Here is a 25,717-nt window from a genome sequence, read left to right as displayed (position 1 = left end):
AGGTGGAGGTTGCAGTGAGCTGAGATCACACCACTGCACTCCAGCCTGGGCAACAGGGCAAGACAGTCTCAAAGAAAGAAAGTACAATTAATAACATAGGGTTGTTACATTGTGGATTAAAGAGTCTGTGGGTTGACTTGGGAGCTGATCATCATTTATGATGGTGTTTCTATCAGAAAATTCACTTTGATTTCTTTTTTTTTTTTGAGACGGAGTCTCGCTCTGTCACCCAGGCTGGAGTGCAGTGGCCGGATCTCAGCTCACTGCAAGCTCCGCCTCCCGGGTTTACGCCATTCTCCTGCCTCAGCCTCCCGAGTAGCTGGGACTACAGGCGCCCGCCACCTCGCCCGGCTAGTTTTTTGTATTTTTTAGTAGAGACGGGGTTTCACCAGGTTAGCCAGGATGGTCTCGATCTCCTGACCTCGTGATCCGCCCGTCTCGGCCTCCCAAAGTGCTGGGATTACAGGCTTGAGCCACCGCGCCCGGCCCCTGATTTCAAATTAACTTACTTTTAAGTGAACTTCTGAAATGCAGTTCAATTATAAGTTAGGTATTGCCTACATAATCTTAGCCATATTACCTTCAGGCAGAGAACTGAACTTTATTATTTATGTCATGCTTTTTTTTTTTTTTTACTATGTATATGTGTGTCTGTGTTCTATATGTGATGATTGGTTTCTTGAATACAAGAAGAATACGTTTTTTATAAACAGTATCTGGAAATATGCTTGTGAGTTATAGGCAATCAATGAATATTTAATGAATCAGTGATTTACTAGATATAACAAACAAGAATACAATGAGATTTATATATATTCAATTCTGCCAATGCCATTTTTTGAAGAACTGTTATAAAAACATCTGAAATAATCTTTACCAAGCGGGAGAAAAAGATCCTGAAAAACAGGGATAAACAACCAAGGGCAAGAACATCTGTGTAAGATGGAGAATACACGGCTGGGTATTCAAAGAAGAAAAAGAAAGATTACAAGATAATAATAAGATTACTGTAGTGGCATTGTGGGGAGAGGGAAAGACTGTGTTTTTGGGATATGTTACAGTGTAAATGGCACACATACCTAGATTTTAATTGGACATGATAGTTTTTTAAAATTATGTGAGAAAATTAATGGTGCTAATTCAGGTAAGAGTGACTAAACTTAACTGTTAAAGAAATGGAAAGTGGACCTTTTGAGGATTAATATTCAGGAATTTGTTTTTATTCCATTAAAGAAGACTGCAGTACGCCTTCTGACATATGAATGATTTTGTGATACTACTGGTGACCAGTTATCCATCTCTCATAGAGAAAAAAGCAAAAACAAATGGGCTTGTATTTATAGTAAATATTTGGCTATGGTTAATCATAAGAAATAACTTCTTAACAGGTTGAAAAAACTTTCGACTATTCACTTAAGACAATGCATATTATTGTTTTTTCCTTCTTGGACAAACGAACCTCTTTTTGATGTGAATGTCTTAGACATTGGCCAAGGGTGCAAAGAAGGAACCAGAATCAATGATTTCTTAGTCTCTTCCAATCCAGAATTCTAAATTTCTGTACTGTAACAGCTTATTAGTTTGTTAGGACTAACTGAAAAAAGTACAACAGACTGGATAGCTTAAACTAGAGAAATGTATTGGCTCCCAGCTATGGAGGCTAGGAGTCTGAAATCAAGGTGTCAGTGGGGTTGGTTCTGTTCTAGGCCACTCTGTTTAGCTTGAGGATATTCATTTTCTCTCTAAGTCCCTTCATATCATCTTCCCTTTGTGCATGTCTGCCTCTGTGTCCAATTTCCCATTTTTATGCACTCATCATATGGATTAGGGCCCACCCTGAGGACTTCATTTTAACTTGATTTCCTGTATAAAGATCCTACCTCCAGAAAAGATCACATTTTGAAGTACTAGGGGTATGGACTCCAATCCATCATTTTTGGAGGGATGCAGTTCAACTCGGAACAAACCGTCTCAACTACACATAATGATGCTGCAGCTAAATAGTATTGTCTAACAAAACAGATTGTAACATGTAGAATTATGGCAGATTTTTTTTACTGCTGGGGAATCTCAACTCCATCTTCAGTCTTATTTCACCAGACATCTAGGCTTCTGGGATGGAATAATGTAATCTGTTGCAATTAAGGATGCTTCATCCTTACATAAAAGTTTTTCCCATTTTTTTTTTTTTTAGTTCTCTCCCCTCAATTTTGGCATTTACTGAGGTCCCAGATATATTTAGCAGTCTTGAAATTGGAAGCATCTATGTTTCCCCCCATTCACAATGTGAACAATTGGAGACAGGGAGACTATACCCTGGGAAGTTGCCGGTATACTTCATACAATCAGGTCAGCATTTCTTCTGTATGCCATAAATTTTCATAAAGCAGACAACACCTATATGACAGCAAAGTGGTAGATTCTGCGAGAAATGCAACAGGGCCTGGTGTTGGGTTTGGTTTCCCAGAGTATACAGTACCCTCTAATTTGGCAGGAAATTGATATCTTGTAATACTGTTTTTCACTTAGGAGTTACATTGAGTTCAGAGAAGGAATTTTCCTGAGCAGCTTCCTGAATTTCACAAGATTAATTTATTCAACTATTATGCATTGGGCATATGTGTTCTGTGCTATGCTAGGCACTGTGAGGATATTCACTAAGGGATGTAGTTCCTATTCACAAGGAACTTAGGTTAGCAGAAAAGATAAACATGTACACAGCTAACTTGAATTCAAAGCAACATTCAATAAACGCTTTAATAGAGATCAAAACAAAGTGCTATGGGGCCCAGAGGAGAGAGAGATTAATCATGTCTGGATTTCTTCTTAGGAACATATATTAACATCAATTTTTGGTCTTTTGCTTTTACTTAAAATTCTAGAAGGTGAACTTGGGAAAACTTTGCAGTCACATTTTGAGAACTGATCCTTGAGACCAGAAGGTTAAAGCTGAGTACTGCTGATGAATGCAGAGTAATATGTCTGCGTCAAATGAAAATGCTGCTGAATTAGTTCAGCAGTTCAATCAAATGTACCTAATCCCACATCAATCTAAATAGAACATAGCCATAACTTTTCCAGGCCAAGTGTACAAAAAACCTGCCAAGAGGATGGAAATGAAGCTGAAATGACAGCCATTTCATGAAATTTTTGATGCCAAAAATACCATTTAAGTTGAGCTGCTGCTGGGACAAGAAAAAGAAAACATTTAATTAAATGCATAGTGGACCATTCATAATTTTCTTTGTGGGGTAGAGAGGTGTTTACACTATCCATTATTATTGGCAATAGTTCCTCTTGGTGAATGAACCATTTAAAAATGAAAATAAATTAAAAGATCATGATGCTTTTCATCATTGAAAAAGAGCAAGAAAAAAATTTGAAAGTTAAGAGGGTTCTGAAAGAAACTTCAATGGTAATGATTTCTATGGTAATCAAGATCATCAGCATATGCCTATCATAATTATACATTCCAAAGCTCAGATACAGTTGTAAATCCCACTGAAATTCTATAGCTGCTAAAAAGAGATAATTAAGGTGATTGTTATCCAAATCACAAGAAGTGTTTTCAGAGTAAATACATAATAAAATTCTGAATACCTTTAAAAATAATTACTTGTTATAATGTTTCATAGAACCAGGATTAAAAGGAGTCTTATTTAGCTCAAACCCATCAGTGGACAGATCAGGAAAATGAGGTCCAAAGGACGGGAAATTACCTGTCCATGGTCCCTGTGGCTAATACATCTCAAACTAGAATGCAGGTTTTTTGCTTCCCAGTTTGTTGATCTTTCCAATATACCAATTATTTATCCCTCAGGAATACAGAATTAAGGATGTTAATTCATGTTTTGAGTACAGAAAATACAAGGCTGACTGTAACTCCAAGTTTAAATACATGAACTCTGAACTTGTCTTCTAGATGCTTTCATGATCACATAATAAGGAAAGGTAAATGTGTTTCTTCAAAAAATAGGTAGGTAACAAAAGCTAAATAAAAACTGGTTTTATATACAGCAAGTGGTAAGCCCTGTGAAGGTAATAATTCATAGTTTCAAGGCTCTGATATTATAAAAGGCTTTATACATGTTAAGATACAATGCGACACAAGCCAAAAACATCCAAAGCAATAGAAAGTCAAATGAAAATGGTAGCCATTTTCACAGACAGACTTTCCTCTACCTTGCTACTGCCAAATGGAATATAGTATGGTACCAACACAACCTGTTCTTCAGCTGTAATGCAAGGTCATGAACAACAATGATTAAGAGAGAAGGCCTATGAGTCAGCACCAGTAATGACAATAGGACGTATAGGAGAAAATGGGAAGAATAAATAAAAACAGTAGTCTAGCCATAGATTATATCTAAAAGCTAGAAGACAAGAAAGTGATGTAAGAAAATCCAAACAAGTAGCCAAAGGCCAGAGATTACATAGAAATAAGGTATTAAGGCAGTGCAATGGTCCAAAGCCAAGAATGCAATAAGAACAACAGAAGATTCAGAGCATTCGGAAATAGTGCATTCGGAAAAAAAGAAAGCCAGATTTCTGAAAGAAAGGTTAGTTGGCTGACTTTCTAGGCTCGGCTAGTCCTAGGAATGAATCCTGAAAGGCTGCTGCAGTCCTAAAACTTTCCATACCTGGAAGATCCTACACCTCATTCCTCCAAAGGAGAATTGCTGAAATGGTGCATGATTTAGCGGCTTCAGAACCCTCAATTCATTATTTTAAAAAAGCTAATTTGCTACTGAATTAAGCTAAAATAATGGAGAAAGTAGTCTTTAAGGTCAGACGTTTGTTCTAACTTGCTTTGTTCTAACCTAGAAACTTTGATTCTTATTTGAGGTTCATGCAAAGACACTTTTGGTGAGGTGGGTAAACCCCTGAGAAAGCTACAAGGATTTTAAATGTCTTTTACATTTGTAAAGCAGAATAACCCTGGGTACCAAAGTGGTTTCAAACTTTCAGTTTGGACAAAGGAGTCTGCTTGTGGTTTAGGCAAATGCTTTGGAGATTATCTTTCTGAATTCAACTCAAGCATGATTTAGTTAATTAATCACCTCATTGATTGTCATGCTGCTATTGTCATATTTAGAAATATTCCCACTGAAACACAGCCCTGAAATGTTCATAACACATCAGATGGTTTTGTTGCTGTAGTGACTTCATTCCTTCATGAAGACAACATTTCCAGGAATAATTTCAAAAGAGAGCAGATGAATCGGACTGGTTGGAAGATAATGTGAACTTTTCTTAAAGAATGTGCCAGCATCTGGGAGGCTTCATTTATCTTTAGTGTATTCTATCTGTACTTTTGTCAGGCACGAAGAAGCAAAAGAAAACAAAGCACAAAACAGAGAATGGTATTAAAAAATGCTACCCTACCCCCTTCCTTTTAGAAGCTTACAACGTCGGGAGAAATACTTACTTTCCCCAAATGAGAAGAACCCCAATTAAAATTATTCTAGCAAGTTAACCAAGTAACAAAGTACTTTTCCTTCCTCCCTGCTACTGTTTTAGCAAGCACAGAGCTAAAATGGTTTGACTAATGTAAATGCACTTCAGTTGTAACTGCTTATTCTCTCCATTTCACCTGAGGATTGGAGTCAGCTTTGATCAAGGGGATTTACTGCCACTCCAGTGAGGCAGAGTGAGAATTGTTCAAGTCCTTTGGCATCTTCGTGGGACTAGAAAGAAGTGTTACTTGATATACATTCTTGGCGAGTTTGCCAAAGAAAAGGAGGTAGAGCTACTTATGGGAGCAATCTATTCTCATCACCAACATCAGAGACTGGTGGGCCTGATCCTGCCTTAAAGTAAACAAAGTGAAATATAATTCCTCCTGAGATGGCATTTCTTTTTCCAGAGGGAACCAATTTACATCAGTCAGGTGAGCTCTTGACTCTGATGAGAAAGCGTATTTTACTCTTTTACCACTGAATAACACTGGACTCATAACTTTTAACTTGGGAGGAACTCAGGTATAATTTGATTGTGTAAAAATTACACATGTGATATACGTATATATATATAGTATAAAGTTTGTAATAGGAAAAAAAGTCATCTAAGAAAGCCTAATATATCATTTAGCCTAGCAATTTCCCCAGCGGAGTTTCTCAGGTAATATGCTATATTTTGTCTTGTATTTTAGAACATCAAATCTCCCTTTTGCACCATATTCTGAGTTAATTACAATCTTGGAATCAGCATTTCTGATCACCATTCCTTTTGGGTGTCCAGGACATGCCTATTCAGAAATGAATATGTTACCCTGAAGGAGTAACGTATGCATCTCAGTACATTGTAGCACATGTGATCAACATCCAGTTTGTCAGGGTAGACTCCAAAACAATATTTTCAAACTATTTTCAAAAAAGAACAAGATTCCAGCTCATCTCATCCATCGCTGTTAAAGTTTTCTAAATGCACACTCAATTTCTGTACATATCTGATCCAGTCCTGGAGCAGCACTAGTCTGCAGACTGTATGTTGAGTAACACTGCTCTAAATGAAGATGCTAACAGGGAATTACATATTTTGACAAGACAAGAGGAAAGAGGAAAGCAAAGGTCTCCACTAGAGCCTTAATCCCCATCCAATGGGAAGAGACAGGCCCAAGGAGGGTGTCACAGTGGCACTGAACCCTGGGCAGAACATTAGAAATACATTGTCTATTTCACAGTCTGGCAGAAAGGCCAGCCCCTAAAATGGGAAAGCATGGCACAAATTAGTTACTGACAAGCAAAGTGGATCTCAGAAAGAAGATTCTCTCTGTAGTTTTAGAATTCTGCAAGTCTAAGATACAAAGTTAGGAACAACTTTTGATGTAGTCATAAATAGCCATTGTAACTGTTCCAAAATAATTAGTGGGAAGCAGAAAATACTAGTTATCCAATTTTATAACTTTAAAACTCTTGAGCAGCTGTTAGGAAATATTAAATTTCCTAACACCTTTGGGCTATAATCTTAGTAGGTCTCAAAAACTAAGCAGGATTGCACTTAAGCAGAAACTAAACGGAAACAACAGAAAGAATTCCTCACATGCTGGGATTTAAGAAGCATTTTCGGGAGATTAAACTACTGAGTGTCTTGTTCTGAGCTAAAACATAAACCAGCTTCAGAAACATAATGTTCTCCCATCAGAAGAAACACTTTGGAAAGAATGGATGATTTCCAGTCTTAAGGACCATGTAACGTCTTAAGAGTGGTACCACATTAGCTTTATTATCCCAGAAAGTCATCCAGTGGGCAAATTTAATTTAACTTTTTACGTAGATTCCCAAAACAGCAAAATTCTGCCACAGGTGTTAGATAACCCATATAAATCCAAAATCTGATGAGAAATAAGAAAGAGACCAAAATGGAAACTACATCGTCGCTTAGGGTCTTCATACCTAGGTGGAGTATTTCTGTAGAGAGGTTCTTGAAGCCAGGATCAGAGGGATCAAAAGGAAGAGGACCCAAGGCAAAAGCAGGGGCCCCACAAGGACTAACTTGTATTCCTTTAATATTTTACCTGATGAAAGATCTGACCCTTATTCATAACTGTAAATTCTGTAATTATTGTATTACATTAGAATTACATTTGAAATAGTTTATTTTAATGTGCCCTGAAGGATATTATTAATAATGTCAATAATAATTACTCAGCATTCAGCATTTAAACAGACAAGTAGCTGAAGAGACAAGAGTATTCAAGAGTATCTTACTTCCATGCTTTTTTTTTTTCTTCAAAGATTAGGTCTTGCTCTGTTGCCCAGGCTGGCGTGCAGTGGTGCCATCAGAGCTCACTGTAGCCTTGAGCTTCTGGGCTCAAGCGATCCTCCTGCCTCAGCCTCCCAAAGTGCTGAGATTACAGGCGTGAGCCACCACACCTGGACTAGTTTGAATTTTTGACCCAACTTTTTGTTTGGGAACTTTATGTTGTGTGGATAGTGTGTACCATGTCATATGTGAAATGAATCAATTTATGTTTAAAATTGTTCATTGTTCAGGGAAGAAAAAATAGTCCAGGCATGGAGGGTGAATTACATATACTACCTGGCCATTCTAGATTGTATTTATTTTTATCTATTTATTTTGCCACGTGTGTAATCCACAAAAACTACCTGTATAGCAAATGCATTTCCCCCATGATGATTTAGAGCGAGGCTACAGTGATTCAGTAAAAAGTAAAAGACTTCCAGATGGTTGATTTCACATATCTGACAGTCACAGAGGGGCTGTTTTTAGCTGAAATATTAACTAGAAATTTTTTCATAGGGAGAGGGAGCAGGGAAAATGCACACACACAAATTAGCACTCAACACCCTCTCATTTCTCACCAAGAAATCAGGTAACGTTTTAGAGTTTTAGTATTAATTAGTAATTCCTACCCAAAATTTTATCTCAGAAATTCCAACTTCTATAGGTTTAGAATGTTTTCCCTGTTTAATTACTTTCCATCTTTTAAATTAAATACGCCCACTTTATTCAGAGGTGAGCCTTTCTTTACATTTGTCTAAAGAAGGGCTCAGGGTAATCCAAGGAGATACATAGACTAATTCACCAGAGTCTTATTTACAATGCTATCAGCAACTGAATTTTAGTGCAGGAAAGTCATTAGTGTCTGTTAGAGAAAATGTGCAAAGCATTTGAAAATAAGGTGAATTTTACAAGTCACATATTTTCTAGCAGAAATTTAAAGTTTTTCTTTCTTTTTTTTTAAATTTATTTATTATTATTATACTTTAAGTTGTAGTGTACATGTGCATAATGTGCAGGTTTGTTACATATGTATACTTGTGCCATGTTGGTGTGCTGCACCCATCAACTCATCATTTACATCAGGTATAACTCCCAATGCAATCCCTCCCCCCTCCCCCCTCCCCATGATAGGCCCCGGTGTGTGATGTTCCCCTTCCTGAGTCCAAGTGATCTCATTGTTCAGTTCCCACCTATGAGTGAGAACATGCGGTGTTTGGTTTTCTGTTCTTGTGATAGTTTGCTAAGAATGATGGTTTCCAGCTGCATCCATGTCCCTACAAAGGACGCAAACTCATCCTTTTTGATGGCTGCATAGTATTCCATGGTGTATAGGTGCCACATTTTCTTAATCCAATCTGTCACTGATGGACATTTGGGTTGATTCCAAGTCTTTGCTATTGTGAATAGTGCTGCAATAAACATACATGTGCATGTGTCTTTATAGCAGCATAATTTATAATCCTTTGGGTATATACCCAGTAATGGGATGGCTGGGTCATATGGTACATCTAGTTCTAGATCCTTGAGGAATCACCATACTGTTTTCCATAATGGTTGAACTAGTTTACAATCCCACCAACAGTGTAAAAGTGTTCCTATTTCTCCACATCCTCTCCAGCACCTGTTGTTTCCTGACTTTTTAATGATCGCCATTCTAACTGGTGTGAGATGGTATCTCATTGTGGTTTTAATTGGCATTTCTCTGATGGCCAGTGATGATGAGCATTTTTTCATGTGTCTGTTGGCTGTATGAATGTCTTCTTTTGAGAAATGTCTGTTCATATCCTTTGCCCACTTTTTGATGGGGTTGTTTGTTTTTTTCTTTCTTTTCTTAGTTTAACTGTTGAATTCAAGGCCCTGGGCTTTCCTCAAGTTCCCACATGAAGATGCCACACATTAAAGCTACATTTCAGACCCTAATTTATTTTCATTTTCAACATTTTTCTCTTCACAGACATTAGCTATTTTAGATGGTACCATGAAGAATAAATGCCATTAAAGGGTTACAGAAGAAAGTCATTGTATACTGCAGTCTAATCAGTTTAACTATTACAATGAAAAATATTTATACCATGGGATTAGGGTCATAAAAACAACTAGATGAGGAATTGTCATTCCCACCTAGGCATCTGCTGCCAATGTAGCTAGCAACAGTAAAAAATTTGACAACCCTCCCTCCCCCTGACCCTTATACAAATATACACAACACTATTCCCTTTGAAATGCTCCAAACAGGGTCAAATATAAACTGATGCAGATTGAGATATGCAATTATTTCTCTCATTTAGATTTTAATTATTATTAAACTCAACCTTGTTATTTAACCTTGACCTATGTAATCTTCTTAATATCACTTAAAAGTGAATTACAAAAAAGTGCCTACAGCATATCATTCATTAATCTCTTGCATTCTGTTCTATTTGCAATTCCAAAAACAATGAGTTAACTGCAACTCACAAATATTGCTGCTTCTATAAGAAATGTCTTTCTAATAATATTTTACATTCAGGAATAGCTATGAAATTTGTGGAGTTATGTGCAAAATAAAAATGTGAGCCCCTTGTTCAAAAATTCTTAAGAATTTCAAGATGGTGACACTGCAATAAACCAAGTGTGGGGCCCTTCTAAGCATAGGACACTGTACAACTGCACAGTTTGCATGCCCATGAAGCTGACCCCACTTATGTTTATATGTTAATTTTATAGTTAATACACATAAACTAATTTATTTGATTCTCATAACCACTTGTGAGGTAGGCAGAGAAACTAACATCAGTCTGATTTTTTTTTCTTGATATGTACAGAATCTGATATTCAAACAACATGTATGACCACCCAACTTGTAAGTGATTGTATTAGTCAAGGTTCTCTAGAGGGACAGGACTAATAGGATATATATAAAGGAGAGTTTATTAAGTATTAACTCACATGATCACAAGTCCCACAATAGGTCATCTGCAAGCTGAGGAGCAAGGAGAGCCAGTCCAAGTTCCAAAACTGAAGAACTTGGAGTCCAATGTTTGAGGGCAAGAAGCGTCCAGCATGGGAGAAAGATGTAGGCTGGGAGGCTAGGCCAGTCTTGTCTTTTCATGTCCTTCTGCCTGCTTCTAGCCACACTGGCAGCTGATTAGATAGTGCCCATCCAGATTAAGGGTGCGTCTGCTTTTCCCAGCCCACTGACTCAAATATTAATCTCCTTTGGCAACACCCTCACAGACACACCCAGGATCAATACTTTATATCTTTCAATATAATCAAGTTGACACTCAGTATTAACCATCACAAGTCTACCTCTTGTCAACTTGAACTCATACACATCTCCTGAGATTATACGTAATCTTCAAATGAAGACAATAATAAAGTCATAATTATGCCTACCATAATACAGTTAGCGTTCATATAACTGGAAATGCACCAATCTCTAACCCAAATACTATTACATAAAGTTAACAATACTTAAATATTGATATGAAGTCAATAAATCTTATGTCACATGATAAAGGAAAAAGGAAATTAAATGAAGATATTTTCTTAGTACAAGTATATACATGCACAAACATGTTTTTAACAAAAGGATGAAATACTCATGACAATTACAGTCCTCATTTCTGCAGCTGGCCACGTGGCTGTAGCTGATATTGATGACTACCTTCTTCCACTACCCATTCTGTATTCCCTTTGCCTTCAGCAAGAACCTCAGCAGGTCATGGTTTTTTTTCCTGGAGGAGTGACCCAAACCTTCATTCCTAAAGGGTCTAGGTCATCCTGCATTGGGCTGTTGTAGTTTTTCACGGACCTTAATCACAGGGCATGGTATTACTAAGAGACACCCTAATGGATATTCTGTATTCCATGCATATTCTTCCTTGTCTCTGTTGTAGAGTAGTAGACTGATTTCATCTTGATAGTCTGGGTCAATCACCCCAGCCAACACTGTGACTCCCTTCTTAGCCTGTTGACTTAAATGTAGGAGGAGCCCAAAGTGTCCACTGGCAGTCTTCCAGTTTAATGGAATCATTGTGTCTCTGGGTGGCAGTGTTCCTCCCTCTGGAACTAATACCTCTAGGCCAGCAGAATGTAATGTTGTGGGAACAGGAAGCAAAAATTTTGCTGGCGGATCACTAGGGGTGATGATGAGTTGTGCCACTTCCACTTCCACCCCTTGATTCCTGGACCTGTGAATCTGGCTATAGTAGAAACAGTGCTATGTATTGGAAGCTGATTCAGAGCATACATGACCTGCTGGAGAACTTTGCCCCAGCCTTGTAAAGTATTGTCACATAGTTGGCGTTGTAATTGTGACTTCAAAGCGCCATTCCACTGTTCTGTCAATTCAGCTGCTTCAGGATAATGGGGAACATGGCAAAAGCAGTGAATTCCATGAGCATGAGCAGCCTGGACCTGTTGCAGAGCCTTCTCCTGTTCTGGACCCCACTCAAAACTGGCAGCCTTTTGGGTCACTCAATAAATGGGCTGGAGTAATACACCCAAATGAAGAATGTGTTGCCTCCTAGAGCCAAATAGGCCCAGCAGGTGTTGTGCCTCTTTCTTGATTGTAGGAGGGACCAAATGCAGCAACTTATCCTTTACCTTAGAAGGAGTATCTTGACAGGCTCCACAACACTGTACCCCTAGAAATTTTACTGATGTAAAATGTTCTTGAATTCTAGTTGGATTTATTTCCCATCACCTGGCATGCAAATGTCTCACCAATAAGTCTATTGTGTTTGCTACTTCTTGCTCACTAGATCCAATCAACATAATGTCATAAATATAATGGACCAGTGTGATATCTTGTGGAAGCAGAAAGTGATCAAGGTGTCTCCAAATAAGATTATGACACTAAGTGAAAGAGTTGCTATACTCTTGAAGGACAGTAAAGGTATATTGCTGGCCTTGCCAGCTGAAGCAAAATTGATTCTGGTGGGCCTTATGGACAGGAATGGAGAAAAAGGCATTTGCCAAGTCAATGGCAGAATACCAGATACCAGGAGATGTGTTAATTTGCTCAAGCAATAAAACCACATCTGGTACAGCAGCTGCAGTTAGAGTCACCACTTGGTTAGGCTTATGATAATCCACTGTCGTTCAAGATCCATCTATCCTCTGCACAAGGCAAATAGAAGAGTTGAATGGGGATGTGGTGAGAGTTACCACCCCTGCATCTTTCATGTCCTTGATGATGGCACTTATCTCAGCAATCCCTCCAAGGATGCAATATTGTTTCTGATTTACTATTTTTCTAGGTAGAGACAGCTCTAATGGATCCCATTTGGCCTTTCCTACCATAATGGCCCTCATTCTACCAGTCAGGGAGCCAATGTGGGGGTTCTGCCAGCTGCTAAGTATGTCTATACCAATTATGCCTTCTGGCACTAGGGAAATAACCACAGGATGAGTCCAGAGGCCCATTGGACCCACTGTAAGTCAGACCTGAGGTAAAAGTTCATTAATTACCTGACCTCCATAATGCCACACTTTAACTGGAGGACCACAGCGACGTTTTGGGTCCACTGGATTAAACGTCAGCTCAGAGCCAGTGTCCGGTAGTCCCCAAAATATCTGATCATTTCCTTTTCCCCAGTGCACAGTTACCCTGGTAAAAGGTCAGAGGTCTGTTTGGGGAATGATGGGAGAAAGATTAATAGCATAAGTTGTCAGTAGTGTAGTGGGGTCCTTCCTCAAGTGGACCTGGTCTCCCCTTCATTCAAGAGGTTCTGGGTCTGTAAACTGGCTCAAGTCTGGAAATTGATTTGAGGGGCCATGAATCTGGGTTTTTATAATTCAAATTAATCTTTTTCCCATTCAACCTAGAAGTTTCTGCTTATATAAGTTAAGTAGGAATGCAGTAGCCTTCCTATCAATTTCACTCCTAGGAACAGCATGATTAATTAGCCAATGCCAGAGCTCTGTGGGAGTCAGAATATTCTGATTGCTGCTTTGCCTTTGCTGTCCATTATGGCAGCTATGCCTACCTTGCCTTTGATGGTTGAGTGCCACTGCTTGGCCCCTGCCACCTTGGGATCCAATTATTCCCATTGTATTTAAATTTTGTGGTTGAGTGACTGCAGTTCCCACTATTAGATCTGACATGCAGAGAAGAGCAATCACGGCATTCTTCAAAAATGCAGGTGCTGTCTCCACAAATCTGTTTCACAAGGCATTGATCAAGGGTGTATCTTCTGGACCCTCCCATCTGGGATGAATAGGTCTGAAGTGACTAATACACTCCACAATCCCAATCTCTCTTAGCCTTTGGATCCCTTCCTCTACATTAAACCAAGGGAGATCAGGCATTTGCAGCTCGCTCACAGTGGATCATCTTTTAATCCATATTTTAGCTAACCAAGCAAATAAACTCTTAGAACCTTTTCAACTCCCTGAGCTGCAACATTAAATGAAGAGTCCCTACTTAGTGGGCCTAAATCAATAAATTCAGTCTTATCCAACTCTATGCTCCTTCCACCATTATTCCACACCCTTAATATCCATTCCTATGCCTGTTCTCCAGATTTCTTCTTATATAAATTAGAAAACTCAAGCAGTTCTTTTTGAGTGTAGCTCACCTCCTCATGGGTCACACTCTCAACTTCACCTCTAGGGGCCCACTAGGACTTTAATCTAGTTATAGGTCCGGAAGCAAACAGGAGTGTTGGGGGTGGCTCCTGAGGAGAACCAACACTATCTTCTCTGGCAACTGCCTCAGGGGAGGCCATTACTGCTGCCTCAGGTAGCACAGGGTTTATCTCCTCAGACAAAGGTGGAAAGGCTGATGGCAGTATGGGTTGGGGGTGGAGGGGAGATGTTGCCACTACTGGGGATGGGGAAGCTGTTTCTTCTGGCAAACAAGATTCATCAGAGTTTACAAACCCAGTGCCTCCAACTTCATCAGGGTCCTCCCACACATCCCTATTCCAAGTTTCAGGGTCCTGTTCTTTTCCACTCCCCTCACTTTAACAGTAGATACCTGGCGGGGCTGTGCATGCACCTCTCATTGTAGGTCAGCCACTCATATGATAAGAGCTTGTGTCTGTTTTTCCACAATTTCAGCTCTTTCTCTATAGTAGATAAGACTCTCACTCAGGGCAATCTTAGTAGATTTGAGGCTCAGTATCTGCTTCTAGAACTGGGAGTTAGAATCCCTGGGTTTATCCTTTTCTTTCATCACTTTGTCCACTGAACTTAGAAGTAACCAACCTGCTTCATTATGTTCCTTGGTTCTCCACATATGGTCAAAGGTATTATGTATAGTGTCACTAAACTCCTTGCCTCTCATGAGTGGTGAATCAGGAATGTCAAATGCATTTATTTTGCATAATCTCTCTAAACAATTAATGCCAAGGACTCTCAGTGTTCTCCATACTATTAGAAGTAGAATCCTTAGCATTTTGGGGTCTAATTTTATAAGCAGCCAACTCCAGAAACCCAAAAAACAACTAAAGAACTCCATCCTTAGTATTCTGTTCCTCTAGAACTACTCATGGCACCAAAATCTGTATTAGAGAGGGTTCTCTAGAAGGAGAGAACTAATAGGAGATATATAAAGGGTAGTTTATTAAGTATTAAATGATCACAAGGTCCCACAATAGGCTGTCTGCAATTTGAGGAGCAAGGAGAGCCAATTCAAGTCCCAAAACTGAAGAACTTGGAGTCTGAAGCAGGAAGCATCTAGCAGGGGAGAAAGATGTAGGTTGGAAGGCTAGGTCAGTCTAGTGTTTTCACGTTTTTCTGCCTGCTTTATATTCTAGCTGCACTGGCAACTAATTAGATGGTGCCCCAGCCAGATTAAGAGTGGCTCTGCCTTCCCCAGCCTACTGACCCAAATGTCAATCTCTTTTGGCAACACCCTCACAGACACACCTAGGATCAATACTTTGCATCCTTCAATCCAATCAAGTTGACACTCAGTGTTAACTATCACAGTGATGGAGTTCTAACTCTGGCCTTCCAACATCTCTTCCATTGCTCCTTCTACTATACTACATTGCTTCTTTATGAAAACAGCATCACAAAAGTGTTAACTGCCTGTTAATTAGATACACTTTGTTAGTATGCAATTACAGAAATAATAAGCTGCAAAATTGACCACAAATTGGTATCCCTTGGAAATTCTGTAACTCAATGGTTATTCAATCACTATTGTTTAAAAAAAAAGTTGAATGGGCCTGTAATCCCAGCTACTCGGGAGGCTCAGGCAAGAGGATTACTTGAGCCTAATAGTTCAAGGCCAGCCTGGGCAACATTGTGAGACCCCATCTCTAAATAAGTAAGTAAATAAAAGTTAAATGAGAGCGTTCTGGGTTCCAAAATAACCAAACTGAAACTCATCTCAGAGTAATTTAACCAATCAGAAATTGCCCACTAACCTATAACTGGGGACTTTTCACTTTAACAAATCAAATATATATTTTTAAATTATGCTTCCATGACTACCTTATAAGTTTTCCTTTTGCATCTGTTGGGGTGGAGTCCCAAAGTGCCTGTGGTGTGGAGCTGCCTGATTTATGAATTGCTGTCTGATCAAATAAACTCTTTAAAATTTTAATGTGCCCAAGTTTATTTTTTAATATTGTTAACCGCAGAACTGAGTGTTCTTTTTCCAACTGAGAAACAAACAAAGCAAAACTAAATGAAACTAAAAGCAAAACAAGCAAACCAACAAAAATAACATTACTGTTTCTCACCAAGAGTAGTTCCAGGCAATGGAAATCTTTATGTCCTTTGCCTGTTCACAGCCTTCAGCAAGCCCCTTACAACCTTACTACCAAAAGTCATTATAGTACTTTTTTTTCCACCTGCATTTTTGAGAGTTACTAATGGCAGAACTCAGTCAAGAACACAGCTTGTTGTTAAAATAGTTGGCCTCTCTCCTGAAGAGAGTTCCCTTGCTAATCTCAGAGAAAACCACAAATTGTCTTTTCTGTCTATTAATTCATTTCCAAAACAGGAAAAAAATGAAGAAAAGATCATGCTGCTTCTCTCCTCTCCCATTATTGTCAGTTGTGTAAAATCTGCTCTTGACCCTGCTACAATTTCTTTCCAATCAGCAAAATGTTGCCATAGCAACCAATTTACTAACTCAGTCGATTGGCTTTGCTCAGGTTTCTCTGAATACTCAATTAACATGAATTGCTTCATTCATCTAGAAATTTGATTTTGACTTCCTACTATGTGCACGGCACCAGATCCAGTCTCTTGTCAGAAATCAAAGTTTGCAGCTCTGAAAGAGAAAACTGCTAGGCTGACAATAAAGAATTAAAAATGTAAAATACACACACATTTGAATTTTATATAACATACAGAATTTATATATTATGTATATTTTGTATAAATAGAAATATACTAAATGTTTTGTACATTATTTTTAGTTATTTAATGTTTCGAGATCCCGTTGGTTTTGGGGATTGTGCCCTGGTATTTTGAATCTAGGGACTTTGGGTGGGATGTTGCTTGCTTTTTGAAATGTAGGGGATGGGAAAGGAGGCTGGCTCTCATAATTCAAGAGTAATTGCTTCTTGAATGCAGAACAAAAGAATTGCTAATAATTTAGTTTAACTCAGTTTTCCTTTCAGTGCACAATATAGTCTAGTTCATTCGTTATAGAGAGCACAATTGTTACAAGGACAGAAACCGGAGAGAGCCCTCGTGCAGGGATAATCATTATGTAGAATGTATTATATTCAGATCAACAAAGATTTGTTTAAATAATGATAATAATTAGTATTTTTGAAATCCCTTTCATTTGCATACACTTCATATTTTGAAAGTGCTCTCCAGGATCTTGTCATCTCACATAAATATCCTAAATCTTGTAGATCATAAGAATAAGCTCCTAGAATGCTACATTTCAGTGGGGCTTATTTTGGGGCCAAGGGAAAAGTTATTTCCTCCCCTTGAAAGTAGGCTGTATTTATGTCTTTGCTAAAGGATAGAACCCCCAAGTCCCCATTCTTTCTCTGTGTGAGGAGAGGGGAGAAAGAAAAAGAGAAAAAGAGATAAAAAGATTTTAGGGATGAAGGTGAGAATATCAACATATACTGTCCTGAGAGATAGCAATTTAGATTGCAGCACTCCTCTCTTAGAATGGGGTGGAGGATTGAAGAAAGACACTGCCTCTTATATTTCTTTCCAAGTCAAGCTTCTGGCTCCCATCCTGGGTTGTCAACTTTTTACATTTGTGCATTTGATTTCTCTGTAAGTTCCAAGATTCTTGAAAACAAGTATCATAGTTTTGTATACTCGGCAGAGCTTATCACATCAGAGGTGAAGATATAAAATAGATGTTTGTTTGTTTGTTTTTATTCAATGCCGCAGAAGCACACACAACTATACACACATTTAGTTGTTTGTTTATATAAAATTTCCCAGGCTTCCTGACTTTAGCACTTGAGGATATATGGCTTAGCTCTTTCTTACCAATTCCCACTACTCTACAAGAATGTCAGCAGCATCCATTAGGGCAGGCTTAATCTCCTGAGTTCTAAGCAAAATTTATACCCCTCATTTCTGCTACTGGCCAAAGTCACCTTCACCATATTCTTTAGGGAGATCTTAAAATAGCAGAAAGATCCCAATTTCCAGTTCCAACCCTATTTCAAATTGGTTTTGCAACCTTAAGAAAATTACTTAGCCTATTTGTGCCTCAGTATCCTCAACAGTCAAATCAGGTTCATTAGGCCTCACTTACCTGTTTTACTCATTTGCAGCGGTTACCAAATTAGTGAAGAACATCAAATGGTGTCACTGCAGAAAGAGATCTTAGAAATCATCTAAAGCAGCCCAATGTTTTAGAGAATCACTGATATTCATGATTACCCAAAGTCACACATAGGAAATCCGTGCCTGTGTTTCACTTTTATATTCTAGGACTACTTTCTGTTAAGATTCTGAAAGCTCTTGGAAAGGTGCAAGTGCAAAATGTTATGATTGGTATTTGTTATGTGACTCCTTCATGCTCTGCAAGGAATGCTGAGGATGATGAAGCTCATGACAACAATGCCTTTATCAGTGGTCATAATAAGAAACTGGTACTTCAGCTGCCAAGGAAGGGGTAGGAAATTAGGCAGTGTCTTTTAATAAATTAAAATCGAAGTCTCTAAGATGATAGCGAAAACAGCATCTTCACATAGAAAAGGTAGCTAGAACCCCGGGAGCTGGCTTTTGTTTCCCTAGACTCGCCTTCCTCTTGAGAGAGTTACTATTCCATCTTGCCATCTCCATGCTGGTTACAAGGTAGTGATGGTTAGCGGGGGAGAGGTCGTTTCCCCTTTGTCTCCATGGATGGACACATTACAGATAATGAGGTATGCATCATCATTTTCTGTGGCACAGCTGAAATCAAGCTCTTATTTTTTACAAGATGAACAAACATTTAGAGACGGTAGGAGGGAAACAAACTCCAAAACATGTAACTAGATAATCTTGTTTCTAAAATCCAAGATACTCATCCTCAGCTTGACATTTCCCAAAAGATACATTCAGACCAAGCTCCCAGAATTCCTCCTTGTGGCCACTGTAACCACTACTAACTAGAAACTTTTGCAATTATGTAAGGGTTCCTAGAATGAGGTACTTAACAGGGACTCTATTTTCCTTGCTGTTGTTGCTTACGACTCACCTTTTATTTTGGAGGGGAATTAAAATATCAACTTTAATGTATTGTTCAGTGAAGATAGCAATATTTGAAAACAGCATGTATAGTATGCCACCATTTGTGTAAAAAAACGGGTTACCCACACATACCTACACACAATATGCTTGTTAATACATGGAGTATCTCTGGAAGGATATGTAAGTAACTGGTAACAGGGGTTACCTTTGGAAAATTTGACTGGAGGATTGAGGCCAAGGGTGGGAAAGAGGAAAATAAACTTTTTACTGTATATCTTTTTGTACTGTTTGACTTTTTACCATAGGCATATGTTATTTTTTAAAACACAATTTATATATTACAATTTTTAAAAAGAATACAAATACATACCAGCTTTATAGCTGATAAGCTGAATTGGAGAACATGGCTTGGACCTGAAGCTGAAATGAACTTCTACCACAAATCTAAGGACTTTCGGATCCCCCACTCCAAGGGGAGAGAGTTGAGTCTACATAGCATATGTTTGGCCAACCATGTAGTGAAGGACTGCAGTCTTTTCCACACCCTGCTGTGTGGAATAAGCTCAAGAGCCAAGAGGGGCCTAGGTTGCCTATCCATTATAACCCTTTTCTGAATCTCATCAAGTTATTCCTCCTCCCACGCATAAGATTGAATGAGTGACAAGAGGAGATGAGTAGAAACTTGCTTCCAAATATTTTTGAGAGATGCAAGTCTTTATTTTTTTTCCTTGAAGACTCACCTTTTAAATTTTAGTTTTCTATGTGATGATTTGCTTCTTCCCCCAGATGACTGACTTTGGAAAAGTCTATTCCCATTAAGATAGATCTGTCTCCAACCCGGTTCCAATCTTCTCAGGGGGATTAGCAAAGGCCTTGGCTGAGACAGCCTCACAGAACACTATTTCCCTTTTATAATCCTACTTCTTTCACTTCCCCGCAGGTTTTGATGCCAAGGTCACTTCCTAATAAACTTCCTGAATGCAAATCTCGACCTTAGGGTCTGTTTCCCAGGTAACCCAATCTAGGAGGGATGGTTTCAGAAATAATAGAAGGAAGCAGGCTCTAAAATGGGATTTTGCAGCTGGTTCTGCTGCGAATTAGCTGGCAATTAGGGTCTTCATTGCTATGGGTAGGTAAAACACTGATAACCCCTGACATGCATAAAATTATTAACATTTTCACAGGTTGTAAAATAGGCCTTTGAGATATTTGGGTGGAATACTACTAATAAGGGTAATGGAATCAAATGTTTTTTGTTAAATGCCCTCGATTCACTGGAGAAAAAGAAGGAAAGGCTAAGGGTAATTTATCAGAAATGGAAGTTCAAATGTGAAAGCCATAGGAGCTGTTTGTGATCATGTAAACAGATGTTATCTTCTAAAGTAATAGTGCAGAAAAAGCTAAGGATTTTGTCCAGGACCTGATTGTTAGAGTAACAGAAGAGCTGAGAAAGAGGAATGCTCAGTTCTAAAATATCTGCTTGCCAAGATCAAGGCCTGGTTAGTAAGAAGGGTGGGACCCTGATACTGGGGGATGGAAACATTTGTACTGATTCATTAAAAACCTTGAAAGCCTAGATTCCCCTGAAGTAGCTCATTTCTCCATGTTACGGGCTACCTCTCCAGTATTGCTTGAAGACTATGCAAAAAGCTTCTGCCTTGCAAATCAACTTGCATCTATATCAGGATATGCTGTCACCTCCCCTCCTGGTCCCTGGACTGGCCATTTAAGGGAGAAAAGGGACTATATTTCAAAAGGAGCTGAGGGACCCAGCCAATACCTACTAGCAGAAGCTGGGAAAATGTACATGTTGACTGTCCTAATCTAAAAATGTAAACTCTGAAATGCTCCAAAATATGAAACTTTGAATGCCAACATGATACTCAAAGGAAATTCTCACGAGCATTTTAGATTTTAGAGTTTTGGATAGGGATGCTAAGCCAGTAGTGCAAGTATTTCAAAATCCAAAAAACTGCAAAATCCGAAACACTGCTGGTCCCAGCATTTTGGGTAAGTGGTACTTAACCTGTTTATGGTACTGGATCATGAGGTTCTGGATCAAGGGAAAGCAGAAGATAAGTTTGGATAAGTGTGAGTTTATTCATATGGGCATATTCTCCCATGATATAGAATTTGACTTCTGACATGAACTTCTGCTTCATTTATCTTTTATTCATACCTTATAATCAGTAACAGTGGGAATCTTCTTTTAGGTTTCTGTACATTTTAAGATATTGCACCAAACTACTAAACTGTTGCTCATATTTTGCCCATTCTTTTCCTGGAATTCCATTACCACCTTTCTTCACTTGATTATATCCAGCTCATCCTTCATGATTTAGCTCATCTCTGAATCCCCAGCTAGGGCTAAGTATACATTCTTAATTTTCTCATAGCACCTTTTTCAGATCTCTTATATGGTGAGCTCATTTATTTATTGAACTTTGTCTCCCACTTCATCCTCAATGTCAAGAATTAAGTGTTATTTATCTTTGTTTTGTTTATATCCACCATGGTTCCTTTCACACACAGGCACACAACAAGTATCGGCTGAACTACATGAAACACACTAACAAGTGTCATTTTCTATGTGAAGCCTTTTCCAACCGTGAGCAAAGCTTTGCTTACAGCTATAGTCACTGTTACCAAACTGCAGATTGAGGTTACTACTTTTGTGGATTGGTCAGTGAATGAGTTTTAAAGTTATTGTGTAAATACAGTTTGATATGTGGTATATATTCTATGAGAATAACCCATTTCTCGATGTAAGGAAGGTTTATTTCTAGATGGAGAAAGAGGACAGTAAGTAAACCGGGTAAATTAGCTTCCTAATTTTGCTACATCTAGTCTACTAATTCACCTTCCATCACAAAAGACATAGAAAACAATCCTGTCTTAATCTGTTTTATGCTGCTATTACAGAAACCACAGACTGAGTAATTTATAGTGAACAGAAATGTATTTGGCTCCCACTTCTAGAGGCTAGGAAATTTAAGATTGAAGGAACACATCTGGGGAGAACCTTCTTGCTGCATCATAACATGGCAGAAGGCATCACATGAGCAAGAGAGAACAAGAGAAGGGGCCAAACTCATCTTTGCTGAGTAAAGACTTCACTCCCATGATAACAAACCCACTGCTGCGATAACTGCATTAATCCATTCATGAAGGCAGAGCCCTTATGATCTAATCACCTCTTAAAGATCCCATCTCTCAATACTGTTGCACTGTTAAGTTTTCAACATGTTAACTTTGGAAGACACATTCAAATTATAGCCAATCTAATCTACTTATATCAAAGATTTTAGCTACAGAGAGATCAGTTGCCTTTCAGTTAACGAGGGTTTCAGTTGCATCAAGAAAAATGGATTAAAACTCACTTATTACAAAGTATAAAGCCAAAACTTAGTGTTTAAAAATAAATTTAGAAATATCTCAGCATTTTTCTTTTCCTAATATTGGTAAAAGCAAACTTCAAAACTCTAGAATGCTCTATTCTGCTCTTTAAACTTTGTTGTGAAGTTAAATTAGCTAGTATGATATCACATATTTCTCAATTTGGTAGAAGAGAATCAGGGAATAATGATCATTATGCATAAATGAAGAGAGTGGCTGCCCTCTTTACTATGAATTTAGTTTGCCAAAAAGACAAAAAGACCACCCACACCAGAACATTGCCACCTGTTAAAGTCTAAAATTATACTTAAATTCCAGTAGGACCCTGCAACCTGACTGCAGATTCTGTGTATGCATTTGTTGGGCATATGTGTGCCAAGCGCAAGGCAAATTCTCCCAGGAGAAGCGACACATTTACATGAATGAGCTCATCATGTCAATGAAAAGGAGAAAGGAATCAACACTTGCGGAAAAGACAGTGTCAGTTTATAGAGGGAAAGTTTGAAGAGAGAAAGCTTGGTTGGGTGCAGTGGCTCACGCCTGTAATCCCAGCACTTTGGGAGGCCGAGGCGGGTGGATTGCTTGAGGACAGGAGTTTGAGACCAGCCTGGCCAACATGGTGAAACCCCCTCTCTACCAAAAATACAAAAATTAGCCAGGCATGGTGGCAGCTGCCTGTAATCCCAGCTACTTGAGAGGCTAAGGCAGGATAATTGCTTGAACCCAGGAGGTGGAGGTTGCAGTGAGCTGAAATCGCCCCACTGCACTCCAGCCTGGGCAACAGAGTGAGACTCCATCTCAAAAAAATAAAATTAAATAAAATAAAAGAGAAGGCTGACACTGTAGGTAATAAGTTGGCTACCTCATACTTAATCTGAAAGCTTTACCTGGTTGAGAAAGCTCATGTTAAATATATACTTTTTAAATTTTGAGAACATAATGGATCCTTGCCATTGTTAGTTTCTTAGGCTATGAATCGTCTATGAGCTTTGGAGAACTGGAGGAAGGAAGGTACTGTAGGAATATCTTTAGAAGCACATCATTCATGTCATTGGGAGGAGTGTCAGAGGATCTAGTGTAATGGTAGTCAAGGGACTTTCAACTATCAGGTAATAAACATGATCACACAGTAACTGGTAACCCTTTGGAAGTAAAAATGATGCCTGATTAAGCAAGGCATGTGTAGGAACAGCACAAAACTTGTTAGGGTTAGAGTGTAAGATGTCTATTTGGGAGGTTGAAATCAGTCTGCAGAGATAAGACTTGAATGTCTTACTAAGTAGGTCAGTATTTATCCAGTGATTTTTTCTTTTTTTGAGACAGAGTTTCGCTCTTGTTGCCCAGGCTGGAGTACAATGGTGCAATCTCAGCTCACTGCAACCTCTGCCATCCAGGTTCAAGCGATTCTCCTGCCTCAGCCTCCTGAGAAGTGGAGATTGCAGGCATGTGCCACCACGCCTGGCGAATTTTGTATTTTTAGTAGACACAGAGACAGCGTTTCACCATGTTGGTCATGCTGGTCTCGAACTCCTGACCTCAGGTGATCCACCAGTCTTGGCATCCCAAAGTGCTGGGATTACAGGTGTGAGCCACCATGCCAGGCCTAGCCAATGATTTTAAGTAGAGGCATGATACCATGTTCATATTTGATAAAAATAACTCCCAGATGGTATGTAGAATGGGATGGAATGTAGAAGGTAACAGTGTAGAAAGTCCAGAAAAGTGCAGTTGTCATCTAAGTTCCATCTACATGAGAATTACCTGGGGAAAAGGGGGAAATGATTGTTAACTTCCAATTATCAGGGACCACCCCAGATCTACAAAATTAGAATTTCTAGAAACAGGGCTTAATCTACTTTTTCAAAAATACCCCCAGGAAGATGTCAGACCCACTAAATTCTGCTCTAAAGGAATAAGTTCTCATACTTTAGGGCTCACCAATATCACTTATGCATAGCTAGGTGATATTGGCTCCTACCCATTGGGATTCTGATTCTATATATCCGAAGCCCAGGAATCGTTACTTCTGAAAAGCTCCTCCATCTGCTCAATTCTGTGGCAAAAATAAAAATAAGCATCTCCTCAATTGATTCTGATAATTTTCCAAGTTTAAGAACTACAGAAAGGATTAATTGATATTGAGAATGGAAAGAGGATATTTTCTTCAGAAAACCTATTCATGATATAATAGATAAAATGCAATGCCAGATTTATATGTTAAAAGTGAGGAAAGAGTCAAAGACAGAAGGACTTAATGGAAAGAAAACGGGATTAAGATTCTGGACACCTTACTGCACATCCTGCCTCTGTTCCTATTAGCTGTTGTGACCTTGGGCACATGATTTATTCCTCCCTCTGTGTTCTGTAGAATGTGAAAGAAATGAGTTAGACTTTATATGTGTTCCCAGATATGTTCTACAGGTGTTATACAGATGTGATACACTTGCACAATAATGGTTTGATGGGTAAATATTTTTGAAAATTTACATTTAACAAATGAAACAGTTTATTTACAGGTTAACATGTCAGAACACTTAATGTATTTACATGTACTGTAAAACTATAAAAAAGAGTTGAAAACGTGGTGTTTTACATACTTGACTGCATACTTTTGTTTTTTGAGGAATATTTGATTTATTTAATCCTTTGCAGAACATAGGACTAAGTGATTTTTTTAAGCTATTTTATCTAACTCCAAAGTGCTTTGAGTTCTGTAGTGCCTAGCCAAGGTGACTAAGAAAGAGGTGAAGCAATTAAGTAGGTATAAAACGGAAGAGACAGGGAAACATTCAGTTTAGGGATTAAAGGGTCTTATGTGCCTTGGTTCACAAACGAAAGCACTTGTTGACATGATGATGGAATTATAAAGTCCTCAAGAATATGTAGTAAGTAAGTTTTCAAGAGACAAACATAAATCATTGGGAGTCTGAATTTGCAGCTCAGTGTCAGCCAGGTAACTTATCTT

Source organism: Macaca mulatta, chromosome X (assembly GCF_049350105.2).
Source record: "Macaca mulatta isolate MMU2019108-1 chromosome X, T2T-MMU8v2.0, whole genome shotgun sequence".
NCBI classification, from domain to species: Eukaryota; Metazoa; Chordata; class Mammalia; order Primates; family Cercopithecidae; genus Macaca; species Macaca mulatta.
Note: the sequence above shows the minus strand (reverse complement) of the source record.